Source organism: Tenrec ecaudatus, chromosome X, assembly GCF_050624435.1.
Source record: "Tenrec ecaudatus isolate mTenEca1 chromosome X, mTenEca1.hap1, whole genome shotgun sequence".
In the NCBI taxonomy this organism is placed as follows: domain Eukaryota; kingdom Metazoa; phylum Chordata; class Mammalia; order Afrosoricida; family Tenrecidae; genus Tenrec; species Tenrec ecaudatus.
The window spans coordinates 142,092,390-142,106,348 of record NC_134548.1 but is presented as its reverse complement, the minus strand read 5'-3'; the positions used below and the strand labels follow the sequence as shown (position 1 = coordinate 142,106,348).

The following is a 13,959-nucleotide window of genomic DNA, read 5'->3' as shown; positions in this document are numbered from 1 at the left end:
TTCTCCCGAAAAGCACCTGGTGGTTTCGGACGGCTGCTCTCGTGACTTTTTGAGACAGGGAACGCTGATGGGAGCAGAGACGCTCATTTTGCTCCTGCAGAGCCGTGAGTGAGTGTGAACTGCGGACCCTATTGGTAGCAGCCCAATGGCTCCTGAGAATAGAAAGACACAAAAGTAGCGCTGAATCAAATTAAGAATCAATGCAATAAAGGATATGTTCTTGGATACCAACTTGTTTGACGAACAAGCAGAGCAAAAAATAAGGAAACATAAGAGTTATGTAGTACATTTTTGAGAGGAACAATTTGTATGTTATTGGAATTCTAGAACTTCAAGAGACAAAAAAAATGGAAGGCCTTTTGGCAGAACACCTATCTAATGTCATGAAAGCGAAGGAGGTTCTCATTCAAGAAGCTCAAGGAATCCTATAATACAGGATAGACCACAAAATAAGTTACCAAGACATATAATGAGCACACTAATCAGAGAGATTGGAGGACTATAAGGCATTTCTTTGTATTTATATGTGTTTAAGGAAGCGCCATACTATATTCTACAGTGGTTATACAATTCTGCAATCCCACAAGCAATTTATGAGCATTCTCTCCAGCATTTTATTTTGTTTTTTATTATTTTGCTAAGAGTGTAAGTGTGACGTGATGTATCATTGTTATTTTTTTTTTTGTATTTCTTTTGTTGCTAATGAACAAGAACATTTTTTCATGATTGTTGGCCACCTGGATGTTATCTGTAGTGAAATGTCTATTTATGTTTTGTGACCACTTTTTGTTGGGTTATTTGCATTTTTCTTATAAAGGTGTTGTAATGTTCTATAGATTTTTGAAATTAACCCTTTACCTGCCACAAACACCACCAACTATGTCCCCCCAATTTGTGGATTCTCGTTTAACAATTTGCATGAAGTCTTTTGATGTTCCAGTCCTCCATTTGGTCTTTTGTGCAGATAGATGCACACATGCTGGTCATAGCCATTCCTAGAACAGTCAAAAGCTGGGAACCAGTGAAATCTCTCTTCTTTGGATAATGAATAAACAAACCCTGGTACGTACATACAGTGCAAAACAATGACGAGCCTATTAGATACCTCACGGTAGGGACTAAATTAGAGGACATTATGTCTAGCAAAGTTAGTCACACTTATAAAGATAATCACTGCGTGACACCATTACTGTAAAGGGAAATATGGTTTGCACACTAAAAGAAGACTTCGGAGAATATGATGAGGCCCAGGGTTGTGGGTGGGCTGGGAAAAGGGGGAGGGACAGGGAGGTCAGAGGGAGAGTGGATGGGAAACAGGAAAAAAAGAAGAACCACACACACAGGGGATTTACTGTTTTTATGTGTTGGGTAGTGCAAAGATATATAGTGTGATTTTTTGGTATGTGCTATATTCCACATCGAAGAATAATAAAATGAATAAAGTTAAAGTTAAAAAAAGAGAAGGGCCACAGCCTTAAAACGCCTCCAGATTCCTTGTCCATCAGACCTAAACACTGGTCTAGGTGGCTGTAAAATGAGGAAAAGTAAAATTGAAACTGGCTTAAATTCCTTTGTGACACATTAGGTAGTTTCAAACAAATTAACAAACAACAAAGACCTTTCATAATGAAAGTTTCTGAAACCAAAGATGATTTCTGAGAGCAGTTCAGGAAACATGAAATATCACATAAAGTCACTGTCACCGATTTGATGCTGACTCATAGTGACCCTATAAACAGGTTAGAACTGAGACTTTGGCTCCTTTGTGTGTGTGTGTGCTTCATTATTTTCTTTTTTGTCTTCATTATATTCTTTTAAAAATGTTAAAAAATCATTTCATTGGGGGCTCATACAACTCTTATCACAATCCATAAATACATCCATTGTGTCAAGCACATTTGTACATCTGTTGCCATCATCATTCTTAAAACATTTGCTCTCTCCTTGAGCCCTTGGTATCAGCTCCTGATTTTTCCCCTCTCTCCACACTTTCCCCTCCCTCATGAACCCTTGATATTTTATAAATTATTATTGTTTTGTCATGTCTTGCACTGTCCAACAGCTCCCTCTACCCACTTTCCTGTTGTCTGTCCCCCAGGGAGGTTATATGTAGATCGTTGTAATCAGTTCCCCCTTTCTATCACACCTTCCTTTCATGCTCCTGGAATCCCTGTGTTTCGAGCTCTTATCTGTACCAGTGTACATGCTCTGATCTAGCCAGATTTGTAAGGTAGAATTGGGATCATGATAGTGGGGCGGGGGTGGTGGTGGGGGTAGCATTTAGGAACTAGAAGAAAGTTATATGTTTCATTGTTGCTGCACTGCACCCTTACTGGCTTATCTCCTTCCACTGAACTTTCTGTAAGGAGATGTCCAGTTGTTTACAGATGGGCTTTGAGTCCCGGCTTCGCACTCCCCCTCATTCACAATGTTATGATTATTTGTTCTTTGATGCCTGATACCTGATCCCTTCAACACCTCGTGATCACACAGACTGGTGTGCTTCCCTGTGGGCTTTCTTGCTTCTGAGCTGGATGGCCGCTTAGTTACCTTCAAGCCTTCAAGACCTCAGATGCTATATCTTTTGATAGCCAGCCACCATAGCTTTCTTCACCACATTTGCTTATGCACCCATTTGTCTTCAGCAGTTGTGTCGGGAAGGTGAGCATTATGGAATGCCAGTTTAATAGAACAGTATTCTTGCATTGAGGGAGGACTTGAATGGAGGCCCAATGTCCATCTGCTACCTTAATACTAAACCTATGAATATATGCACACAGATCTATTTCCCTTTCTTCATATATATATATTTACATATATACATGCCTTTGTTTAGATCTCTATACATGCCCTTTGCCTCCTACCTTTTTCCTCTATTTACTTTTACTTTCCTCTTGTCCTACTATCATGCTAACCCTTCATATGGGTTTCAGTAATTCCTCTTGGTTACATTACCCTTAATCATGCCCTACCAGGCCTCCTACACCCTCCTCACCACCGATTTGGATTACATGTTGTTAGCTTGTCCCTGAGTTTGCTAACAACACTTCCTTTCCCCCCACCTCTCCCTCTCCCATGTACCCCGGAAATATCTGTCCCATTGTTTTCTCCTCCAGATTGTTCATCCAGCCATTCTTATTTAGACAGACCTGTGGAGATAATAACACGCACACACAAAAAAAGACAGAACAAAACTAAACAACAAAATAAAACAAAACAACAACAACAAAAAGCCAATGATAAAACAAAAAAAAACACAGCAACAACAAGAGAGAAATCCTTGTTGTTAGTTCAAGGACTGTTTGTTGGCCGTCAGGAGTGTTTTCCCATTGAGTCTGATGGGGGATGCACACCTTTAATAAAAAATTTTCAAGAAACTTAAAATAAAATGTTGAGAGCTAAAATCAAGCCAAAGCCCACTAACCCAATAAAAAGAAATTTTAAAATAAAAGTGGGATCATATTATACATCTTTCAAATCAAAATTATTCAATTTATTTTTATTGGAATTTAACAGAATAAAGAAAAATCATAGAACATGGAAGAAACTATATATACTTTGGGAAAATAGTTTTTCACCATAAGGGATATCAGTTTTTAACAGGTCCCTCTTAGGTTGAAAGAAACAAAAAAGGTTAAAAAAACATGGAGTGTTTGATGTTATTGTATATGTGTTTTCCCCTCCTTGTTTCAATTTTAAACAGTATTGATTGACTCCCTGCTATGAAAGATGAGGAAATCACAGGTTTATATATTTTTCCTCTTCCCTTCTAATTGTTATTTCCTATAATAATACATTACATCGTCAAGGGTTATGACTTCTACTTCATGCTGTAGGCATCAGTTAGAAATTGTGTTTGACTAGCAGTTACCAGAGACCGGACTTCCACACAAGAAGCCTCGAGGGCAGACGGAGGGGGTTGCCAGGCTTCATGAAGGCACGAACAACCCAGGCTCCTTTTCTTTTCTTTCCTTCTTTCTTTTCTTTTCTTTTCTTTCTTTCTTTCTTTCTTTCTTTCTTTCTTTCTTTCTTTCTTTCTTTCTTTCTTTCTTTCTTTCTTTCATTAGAAGCCTTAATATTATTATTATGCTGTGAAACTCATTTCACTGGGGGCTCGTACAATTCTTATCACAATCCATACATCCATCCATTGTGTCAAGCGCATATGTATATTTGTTGCCATCATCATTCTCAAAACATTTGCCTTCTACTTGAGCCCTTAATATCGGCTGCTCATTTTCCCCCTCCCTCTCCACTTCCCCTACCTCATGAACCCTTCATCATTCATAAATTATTATTATGTTGTCATACATTACACTGTCTGACATCGCCCCCTGCCCTCTTCTCTGCTGTCCCTCCCCCAGGGAGGAGGTTATACGTAGATTACTGTAATCAGTTCCCCCTTTCTACCCCACATTCTTTCCACCCTCCAGGCATCGCCACTCTCAGCACTGGTCCTGAAAGAGTCATCTGTCCTGGATTCCCTATGTTTCCAGTTCCCATCTGTACCAATGTACATCCTCTGGTCTAGCCAGATTTGTAAGGTAGAATTGGGGTCACGATAGTCAGAGGGGGTGGGGGGCGGGAGGAAGCATTTAAGAACTAGAAGAAAGTTATGTTTCATCGTTGCTACCCTGCACCCTGACTGGCTCATCTCCTCCCCACAACCCTTCAGTAAGTGGGTGTCCGGTTGGCTACCTATGGGCTTTGAGTCTCTAATCTGCACTCACACACATTTTCAATGATATGATTTTTTGTTCTTTAATGCTTGATACCTGATCCCTTCGACAGCTCGTGGTCACACAGGCTGGTGTGTTTCTTCCATGTGTGCCCCGTTGCCTCTGAACCAGATGGCCACCTGTCTATCTTCGAGCCCAGGGTCTTTCTATTTTTCTCTTGTCGTGTTTATTTTATTTTAATAATTAAATCATTTTATTGGGGGCTTGTAGAGCTCATCACAATTCACACATACATCCATTGTGTCAAACATTTTTGTACATTTGTTTCCCTCATCATTCTCAAAACATCTGCTTTCTTTTTTTTTAAAACATTTTTTAGGGGCTCATACAACTCTTATCTCAATCCACACATATACCTACATCAATAGTATAAAGCACATCCGTACATTCTTTGCCCTCATCGTTTTCAAAGCATTTGCTCTCCACTTAAGCCCTCTGCATCAGGTCCTCTTTTTTTCCCTCTCCCTCCCCGCTCCCCCCTCACTCATGAGACCTTGATAATCCACAGATTGTTATTTTGTCATGTCTTGCCCTATCCGGAGTCTCCCTTCCCCCCCTTCTCTGCCGTCCATCTCCCAGGGAGGAGGTCACATGTGGATCCTTGTAATCAGTTCCCCCTTTTCAACCCACTCACCCTCTACTCTCCCAGCTTCGCCCCTCACATCCCTGGTCCTGAAGGTAGCGTCCACCCTGGATTCCCTGTGCCCCAACTCCCATATGCAGCAATGTACAATCTCTGCCCTATCCAGTTCTGCAAGGTAGAATTCGGATCATAGTAGTTGAGGGGAGGAAGCATCCAGGATCTGGGGGAAAGCTGTGTTCTTCGTTGGTACTACCTCGCACCCTTACTGACCTGTCTCCTCTCTTAAACCCCTCTGTGAGGGGATCTCCAGTGGTCGACACTTGAGCCTCGGGTCTCCACTCTGCACTTCCCCCTTCATTCACTATGGTATACACACACACACACACACACACACACACACACACATATACATATTCTTTTTTTGTGTTGCATGATGCCTTATACCTCGTGATCGCACCGGCTGGTGTGCTTCTTCCATGTGGGCTTTATTGCTTCTGAGCTAGATGGCTGCTTGTTCACCTTCAAGCCTTTAAGACCCCAGACACTGTCTCTTTCGATAGCCGGGCACCATCAGCTTTCTTCACCACATTTGCTTATGCACCCGTTTGTCTTCGGCGATAGTATCATGGAGGTGTACAGCCAATGATATGATTTTTTGTTCTTTGATTCCTGATAACGGATCCCGTTGGGACCACCCGATCACACAGGCTGGTGTGTTCTTCCATGTGGGATTTGTTGCTTCTGAGCTAGATGGCCGCTTGTTTACCTTCAAGCCTTTAAGACCCCAGTCACTATCTCTTTTGATAGCCGGGCACCAGCAGCTTTCCTCACTGCATTTACTTGTTCACCCACTTTGGCTTCAGCAGTTGTGTCGGGAGAGTGAGCATCATAGAGTGCAAATTTAATAAACGAAAGCATTCATGCATTGAGGGAGTGCTTGAGTAGAGGCCCAAGGTCCTTCCGCCACCTTAATACTTAACCTATAAATGTAGACACTTAGATCTTATTTCCCCATCCTCACATATATATTTGCATGTACATGTCTTTGTCTAGACCTCCATAAATGCCCCTTGACTCCCAGCTCCTTCCTCCATCTCCCTTGACTTTCCTCCTGCCGCACTACCATGCTCCGTCCCCACCTGGGCTACAGCTATACCTCTTCTCTACACAACCTTACCCTTGATCATTCCCCACCAGGCCTGCCACTCCCCCCTCACTACCATTTTGGGTCTCATGTTGTTCCTTTGTCCCTGTGTTTGTTAACACCACTTCCTTACCCCACCTCCCCCACCCCAAGTCCCCCCAGAACTGAGCCCTTGGTATCATCCTCATTTCCCCCTCCCTCCCCACTTCCCCTCTCCCTTGATAATTTATAACTTAATATTAATTTGCCATTTTTTACACCACCCGATGACTCCCTTCACCCACTTCTCTGCTGTCCGTCCTGCAGGCAGGAGGTTATATATAGATACTTGTAATCTGTTCCTCCTTTCTACCTCACCTTCCCTTCACCATCCCAGTATCACCACTCTCACCACTGGTCTTGAGGGGTTCATCTATTCTGGATTCCCTATATTTCCAGTTACTTTTATACCAGTGTACATCTTCCTGTCCAGTCAGATTTGTAAGGTAGAATTGGGATCATGATAGTGGGGGTGTGGAGAGGAAGTATTCAAGAACTAGAGGAAGATTGTATGTTCATCATTGCTACACTTCACCCTGACTGGCTCATCTCCTCCCCAAAGCCCTTCTGCAAAGGGATGTCCAATTTCCCATAGATTGGTGCTGGGTCCCCACTCTGCAGTCCCCCTCATTCACAAAGATATGATTTTTTGGTCTTTGATGCCTGATACCTGATCCCTTCAATGTCTCATGATCACACAGGCTGGTGTGCTTTTTCCATGTGGGCTTTGTTGTTTCTCATTTAGATGGCCGCTTGTTTATCTTCAAGCCTATAAGATCCCAGGCACTATCTCTTTTGATAGCTGGGCACCATCAGCTTTCTTCACCACATTTGCTTATGCACCCACTTTGTCTTCAGCGATGTTGTCGGGACAGGATGGTGCGTTTCTCCCATGTGGGCTTTGTTATTTGTCAGCTAGATGGCCAGTTGTTTATTTTCAGGCCTTTGAGACCCCAGAAGCTATATCTTTTAATAGCCGGGCACCATCAGCTTTCTTCACCACATTTGCATATGCATCCATTGTCTTCGGAGATCGTGCCAGGCAGTTGAGCATCTCAGACTGTCGAATTGTTAGAACAAAGTGATCTTGTGTTGAGGGAGTACTTGAATAGGGGCCCACTGTCCATCTGTTTACTTAATACTAAACGTATAATTATATGTACATAAATCTATTTTCCCCTCATTGTATATAAATATATTTACATTTGTATATGCCTCTATTTAGATCTCTATAAATACCTTTTGCCTCCTAGTTCTTTCCTCTATTTCTTTGTACATTCCTCTTGTCCCACTATCATATTCAGCCTTGATTTGGGCTTCAGGAATTCCTCTCGGTTACATTACCCTTGATCCAGCCCTGCCAGACGTCCTACACCCTCCTTGACACTGATTTTGGGTCACTTGTTGTTCCCTTGTCTCTGGGTTTGTTAACACCCACTTCCTTTCCCCTGCCTCCCCCTCTCCTATGTCCCCCTGGAACTGTTGTTCTCTCTTCTGGCTTGTTTATCCCGCCTATCCCTTTCATATAGACATGCAGCAACAGCAATATGCACCAACACAAGACTGAGCACAACCAAGCAACAATGGGAAATAAAGCAATAACAACAACAACAAAAAAATCTACAAATAGTCCAAGGTCTATTTGTTGCTCTTTAGGAGTACTTTCCAGTCGAGTCTAATGGGGTGTCATGCCCTGGCCCCACATCTATCTCTGGCATTCCCTGGGGACTTCATTGCTCTGCTACCCCTGCTGCTTTTGCTGCCCGCCCCCAGTGGCTGGCTTTGGCATAGTGGGCTCAGGGAAGGCACAATTCCTGCCCCGTGTCTCTAGTGTTGTCCCCAGTAGTGCTATGGGTCACTGAGGAATGCTGTGTCCTGTGGTGGGGCCGGCCCTGTGGTCATCTCTGTGCATTGTTCTGCTTTGAACAGAAACATTGTCCTCAGGGCTTGGTTGTCTCTTGTCATGTTTATTGTGTGATTTTCATTTTCAAGGTCATCAGGCACTGCTGGAGCTCTAGTCATCATAGCTATATTCCAGGCAAGAAGCAGGAGGAAGGGAAACAAGGTTAAAAAAAACACTCGGGCAGAAGCCCGAAAGGGAAAAAAAAACAACACTTGGATTTCATCGCCTCCCCCCATTTGCAGAGAAGGCTGCGGAATGCAGCTTCCCAGTGAGCATGTTGTCTCAAGGTTGGTTACTGGGATGTTGTAAGGTGCCATTTAGTCATCAGTGACCCACAGCGACCCTATACACAATAGAACGCAACATGTCCGGTCCTGCGTCATCCTTATAATTATTCACATGCCTGAATCCATTGTTGTAGCCACTGTGTCGATCCGTCTTGTTGAGGGCCTTCCTGTTTTTCACTGCCCCTCCACTTTATCGAACATGATGTCCTTCTCGAGGGACTGGTCTCTCCTGACAATGTGTCCAAAGGATGTAAGAGGAAGTCTTGCTATCCTTGCTTCTAAGGAGCACTTTGACCCTACTTCTTCCAAGAAATTCCTGGGTAGTTCTTGTAATAGCCCTTTCTATAGTTGCTTAGATTTAGATTTACATGCTTGAAGTAGAATCTTCATTTGTAAAATGTTTGTGTTGCTAACCTCCTGTTTGAATGGACTTCATCCATAAGTAGTTTTGTCTTATTTTTTCCGGAATGGCCCATAGATACTGTATTTTCTAAGTTTAAGTCAATTTGACTGCTTTCCTAATTCATGTGCATTGCCTGCCAGTTCTCGTTTGATTTCTTGAATGCTGCTTCCGTAGGCATTGTCTGTGCATCCCAGTAAAATGCATTCCACAGTGAAGGCTGCAGTTCGGATCTTCACCAACGAATGCCTTACGTCCTCTTCACTTGGAGCAAACAAGTCTGTGTCATTTACATATTGCACGTTGTTAATGAGTCTTTCTCTAATTCCAATGTCATGTTTGTGGTATTTTTAGATAGTCCAGCTTCTCAGATGATTTGTTCTGCATAATGCTTAAATGAATATGTTGAAAGGATACAACCTAGACACATGCCTTTCCTGAATTTAAATGATTGCCTCTTGGTTTATGTACAGATTCTACGTGACCCCAAATAAAGTGTTCTTCACAATGACATCCACAGTTTAATAGGACCTACACAGGTGAAAACGTTTGCTTGGTCAATAAAACACAAACAAACATCTTTCTTGCATTCTCTGCATTCAGCCAAGATTCACCGTACATCAGCAGGGATAGCCCTCTCTCTGTATCGTCTATTGAATCTGGCCTGAATATCTGTCAGCTCTCTTGTCAATATGCTGCTGCAATCATTTAAAAATTATGCTCAGCAAAATTTTACTTGTATGTGATAGTAATGAAATTATTTGATAATTCCTATATCCTATTGGGTCACTTTTTTGGGGAATGGGCACAAACATGGAAATTTTCTTGTGAGCTGGTCTGGTTATTGTGTTCCAAGTTTCTTGGCATAGAGGCGTGAACACTGCCAGTGCTGCATCCATTTATTGAAACATCTGGATTGGTATTCTGCCAATTCCTTGAGCCTTGTTGGCCAATGATTTTAGTGCAGTTCCTACTTCTTGCTTTTATGCCATTGGGTTTTGGTTAGATGCTGCCTCCTAAATCTTAGAACTTTAATAATTTTTTTTGCCAGTGAATGTATTTGCAGATGACCCAACCTTGTTTGCTGGAAGCGAAGAGGACTTGAACCACTGTTTGACTGGGTTGACTAGAGGAACAAATTTAGTGCCACTCATTTATATATCAAGAAAACTTTCTAGCCCAGTCCAACTCAAGTCCATAAGTTCGGTACTAGTCCCTAAGTCCCTCTTCAGACTCAGAGTCACATGCAATCATGCGGAATACAGGGATATCACAGGCCAGGGGGCTGCAATGTTGTGTGGCTCCAAAGTAAAAGGAAACATGGTGGGGCTCCATCAGTTCTTAGAGTCAGCTAGCACGAACAGAACAGCAGAGAGGTGGAGGTTCCCAGGGCCCTCCTTATGAGAAGGCCATGCCTCCAAAGAGGCGCCATCCTGTTGTGACCCGATTGACAGGTTGGATAGCACCCCTACACCTTTACATGTCTTCAAGTTGACATGACATTATGTAACCACCACAAGCACTTACTGATGAAGATAAAAGAAAACAGCATTCATTGTGCATTATGCCTCATAAAAACTCAAAATACTCACTGCTACTGAGCCAATTCTTACTCAGAGTGACCCTTTAGGACAGGATAGAATTGGCCCTGTGGGTTTCTAAGACTATGACTTTTCGGGAGTAGAACACCTTGACTCTATCAACACCAGTATTATGATAAAGAGAGAAAAGATTAAAATGGTCAAGGGTTTCAGTCTACATGGATTTGTACTCAATGCCCATGGAAAGAGCAGTCCAGAAATTATATGATTTACTGCATTGGGCAAATCTGCGTCAACAGACTTGTTTAAAATGTTAACAGACCAATATGTCACTTTGAGAACACAAGGGGTGGAGTCATAGGCATTTCTCAGACATAATGAAACTCCTTGTGGAATGAAGTTCCTAGACTGGATGACGAAGGACCGTATACTCAGGAGGTGTCCATGTTCATTGGAACAATATGGTTCATAAAGGCAATGCTCTGTGACCTGCTTTGGTGAGTAGCATGTAGGGTCTTAAAAACACTTGTGAGCAGCCATCCAAGTTACAATGATTGGTCTCTTTCTGTCCTGAGCAAAGGAGAGTTAAAGAAACAAAACACAGACAACACACACACACACACACACACACACACAACAAGGACTCAAGGTAGCAAATAGCCCAAAGCACTAGTGGACCATGTGAACTACACCATATAGGGACCAGATGAGCTAGATGGTGCCAGGCTACCACTCTGGACCATTTTGTCTGAAATCAGTAGAGAACATCTAGATAGAGCAGAAGAAAAATGTAGAATACAAAATCAAATTCACAAAAACAGCCTAGATTTACTGCTTTGACAGAGACGAGGAATTCTAGCAACTTTGGTCATAAGACACTTCTGGCCTGGAACAGAAGCCATTCTGAGAGATCACCTTTAAATTAAGCGATAGACAGGCTCATCCAAAGGAGCAATAGCATCTGAGAGGGACATGTTGCTTAGAATAATCAGTTACATGAGCTCAAAAGGACAACATTTGTCCCAAAGCAAAGATGAGAAGACAGGAAGGGCAGAAAATTGCAATAAAAGGCCCTGCGGGAAACAAGGGAAGAAATGAGAGCTTGCTGAAACCTTCTGGGGATTGCAACCAAGGTCACGGAGTACCTTAGGCGACCACAAATGTGCAAACTTTCACCTAACACATACTAAAGAAACATAAAATGGTTACTCACTCTTAAAAGAAAGCATTGAAGCTCTTCTGTGATTGAGAACTTCTGGAGTCATGGAGGCTGCATGAACCATTGTCCTGAGAGGATCCTTAAACCTTGAACTGAAACTACCCCCTGAAATCATCTTTAGTTTCGTTTAAATAGACATTTTCGCTAACAATACCAACACTAGCTTAATTAAGGAAGTATGTCTCCCTTGATCAACATGCGTTCTAAAAGAATTATCTATATGTGATCAAATTGAGCAAAACAACTTGGAAGATGAGACGAGGCGCTTAGGGAGCAGGGAGTATCTCTTCACGGTGGGGCAAGAATTTGGATGGTGAGAATGGCTGCCCAGCCATTATATAGAATATATATATATATATTATAGTTCACCCCCAAATAATATATACATATATGTGCTATATGCCTCCCAAATAGAAGAATGCTTTAAAAGATTTTTAAAAATGTTTACATAATCTCTTTTCTTGTGCTCTAACTGGTCCTTTATTATAGTATCATTTTCTTGTTTTAACGTTATACTATTTAACGTTGGTTTGTTCTTACTGCTGTTCAGGTTGTCTTTATTCCCTGAATTCTTGCTGTTTCTCTAAGGGCCATTTTTCTGTTTATTATTGATTTTGTTTTTGTTGCAAAATTTCTTCAAATGTCAGATGATCCCTGAGTGTCTGTCTGTATAGGATTGTAACACAATAAAATCAAACTACTTGGGAGCTCTGTGCTTCAGTTCAGTAACTGGTGTGATCTGGTAGGGAGATCCCATGTGTCTGAAGAGTTTTGCTCTAGGACTGTTAATTTGCTCCAAGAAGAACCTTCCCTTTCCTTTCCCAAGGATCGAAGTGTAAAGTCAGAGACGTCTGTGTGCAGGGAGAATGAGCTGTTTCTTATACATCCTTGTAATAAATCCCTGAGTTGTCAGTCCCACATCTCAATCCTACTTTTCGTTGTCCCTGATGTATCTGAACGTTGAGATTTTCTGGGATCTTGGAGGATAGACCTATTTCTTTCTCGATTGTATTTCTCCAGGTTACTCTTTCTTTTACCCCCTTCCTCTCTTGCTTCTTGCCCTCTTCATCACTTACCACACCTATGTCTACTCTCTAGCTTTAGAAATGGACCGACTTATCTGGTCTATGATTGGTGGCTTAACTGTCAGCTTTCTTGTTGGGTTTTTATCTTTCTTTTTTTAAAAAATTGTTTTATTAGAGGCTCATACAACTCTTGTCACCATCCATCCATACATCAATTGTGTAAAGCATTTGTGTACATTCATTGCCCTCATCATTCTCAAAACATTTGCTCTCCACTTAAGCCCCTGCCATCAGCTCCTCATTTTCTCTCTCCCTCCCCAATACCACTCCCTCATGAGTGCTTGATAATTTATACATTATTATTTTGTCATATCTTTCCCTGTCCGACGTCTCCCTTCACCCACGTTACTGTTGTCTGACCCACAGGGAGGAGATCACTTGTAGATCCTTGTAATCGGTTCCCTCTTTCCATCCCACCCTCCCTCTGCCCTCCCTGTATCACCACTCACACCACTGGTCCTAAAGGGATTATCCGCCCTGGCTTCCCTGTGTTTCCAGTTCCTCTCTGTACCAGTGTACATCCTCTGGTCTAGCCAGACATGCAAGATAGAATTGGGATTAGGGTTTTTCTCTTTCTTACTTCCATCACTACCAGAGATTGTGAGTCATCTGGCCATTGACTGAGCCATCAACACTTCTGGGTCTTCTGTGGAGCGGAAACAATGGGAAATATCAATTATTTGGTGAATTTTTGGAAACTTCCCAAAAGGACAGTTTGCAAAAACCCAGGCAAAGACATCTGAATCCTTTGTAATCTTTGTTGTCAAAATTACTTGAAATCATTGCATTAACTCCAACTGTAAGGTTTTGTTTTGATAACATTGACAAGCATTAGGGACAACATACCCCTTCCACCAGGTCTTTATGGTCTACTTTAGAATATGTCCCTGGACAGAGTAGATGTTTAATAAGAGCAGCTAATGTAAGGCATTTGGGCTTTGCCATCAGATTCTCACTAGCTATGGATTTTGTTTGTTTTTCTTGAATTTTTTCCCCTCTTCTTAAACAAAGGGATATGG

At 42.0% G+C, this 13,959-nt stretch overlaps 1 non-coding gene across 1 annotated transcript; it reads left to right on the top strand.

The window, feature by feature from the left end:
* Positions 1-1,480: 1,480 nt before the first annotated feature.
* Positions 1,481-1,601, top strand: LOC142435423 (small nucleolar RNA SNORA61). The gene has a single exon (XR_012781482.1). It is a non-coding gene; the product is annotated as a small nucleolar RNA SNORA61 (small nucleolar RNA).
* Positions 1,602-13,959: the final 12,358 nt, after the last annotated feature.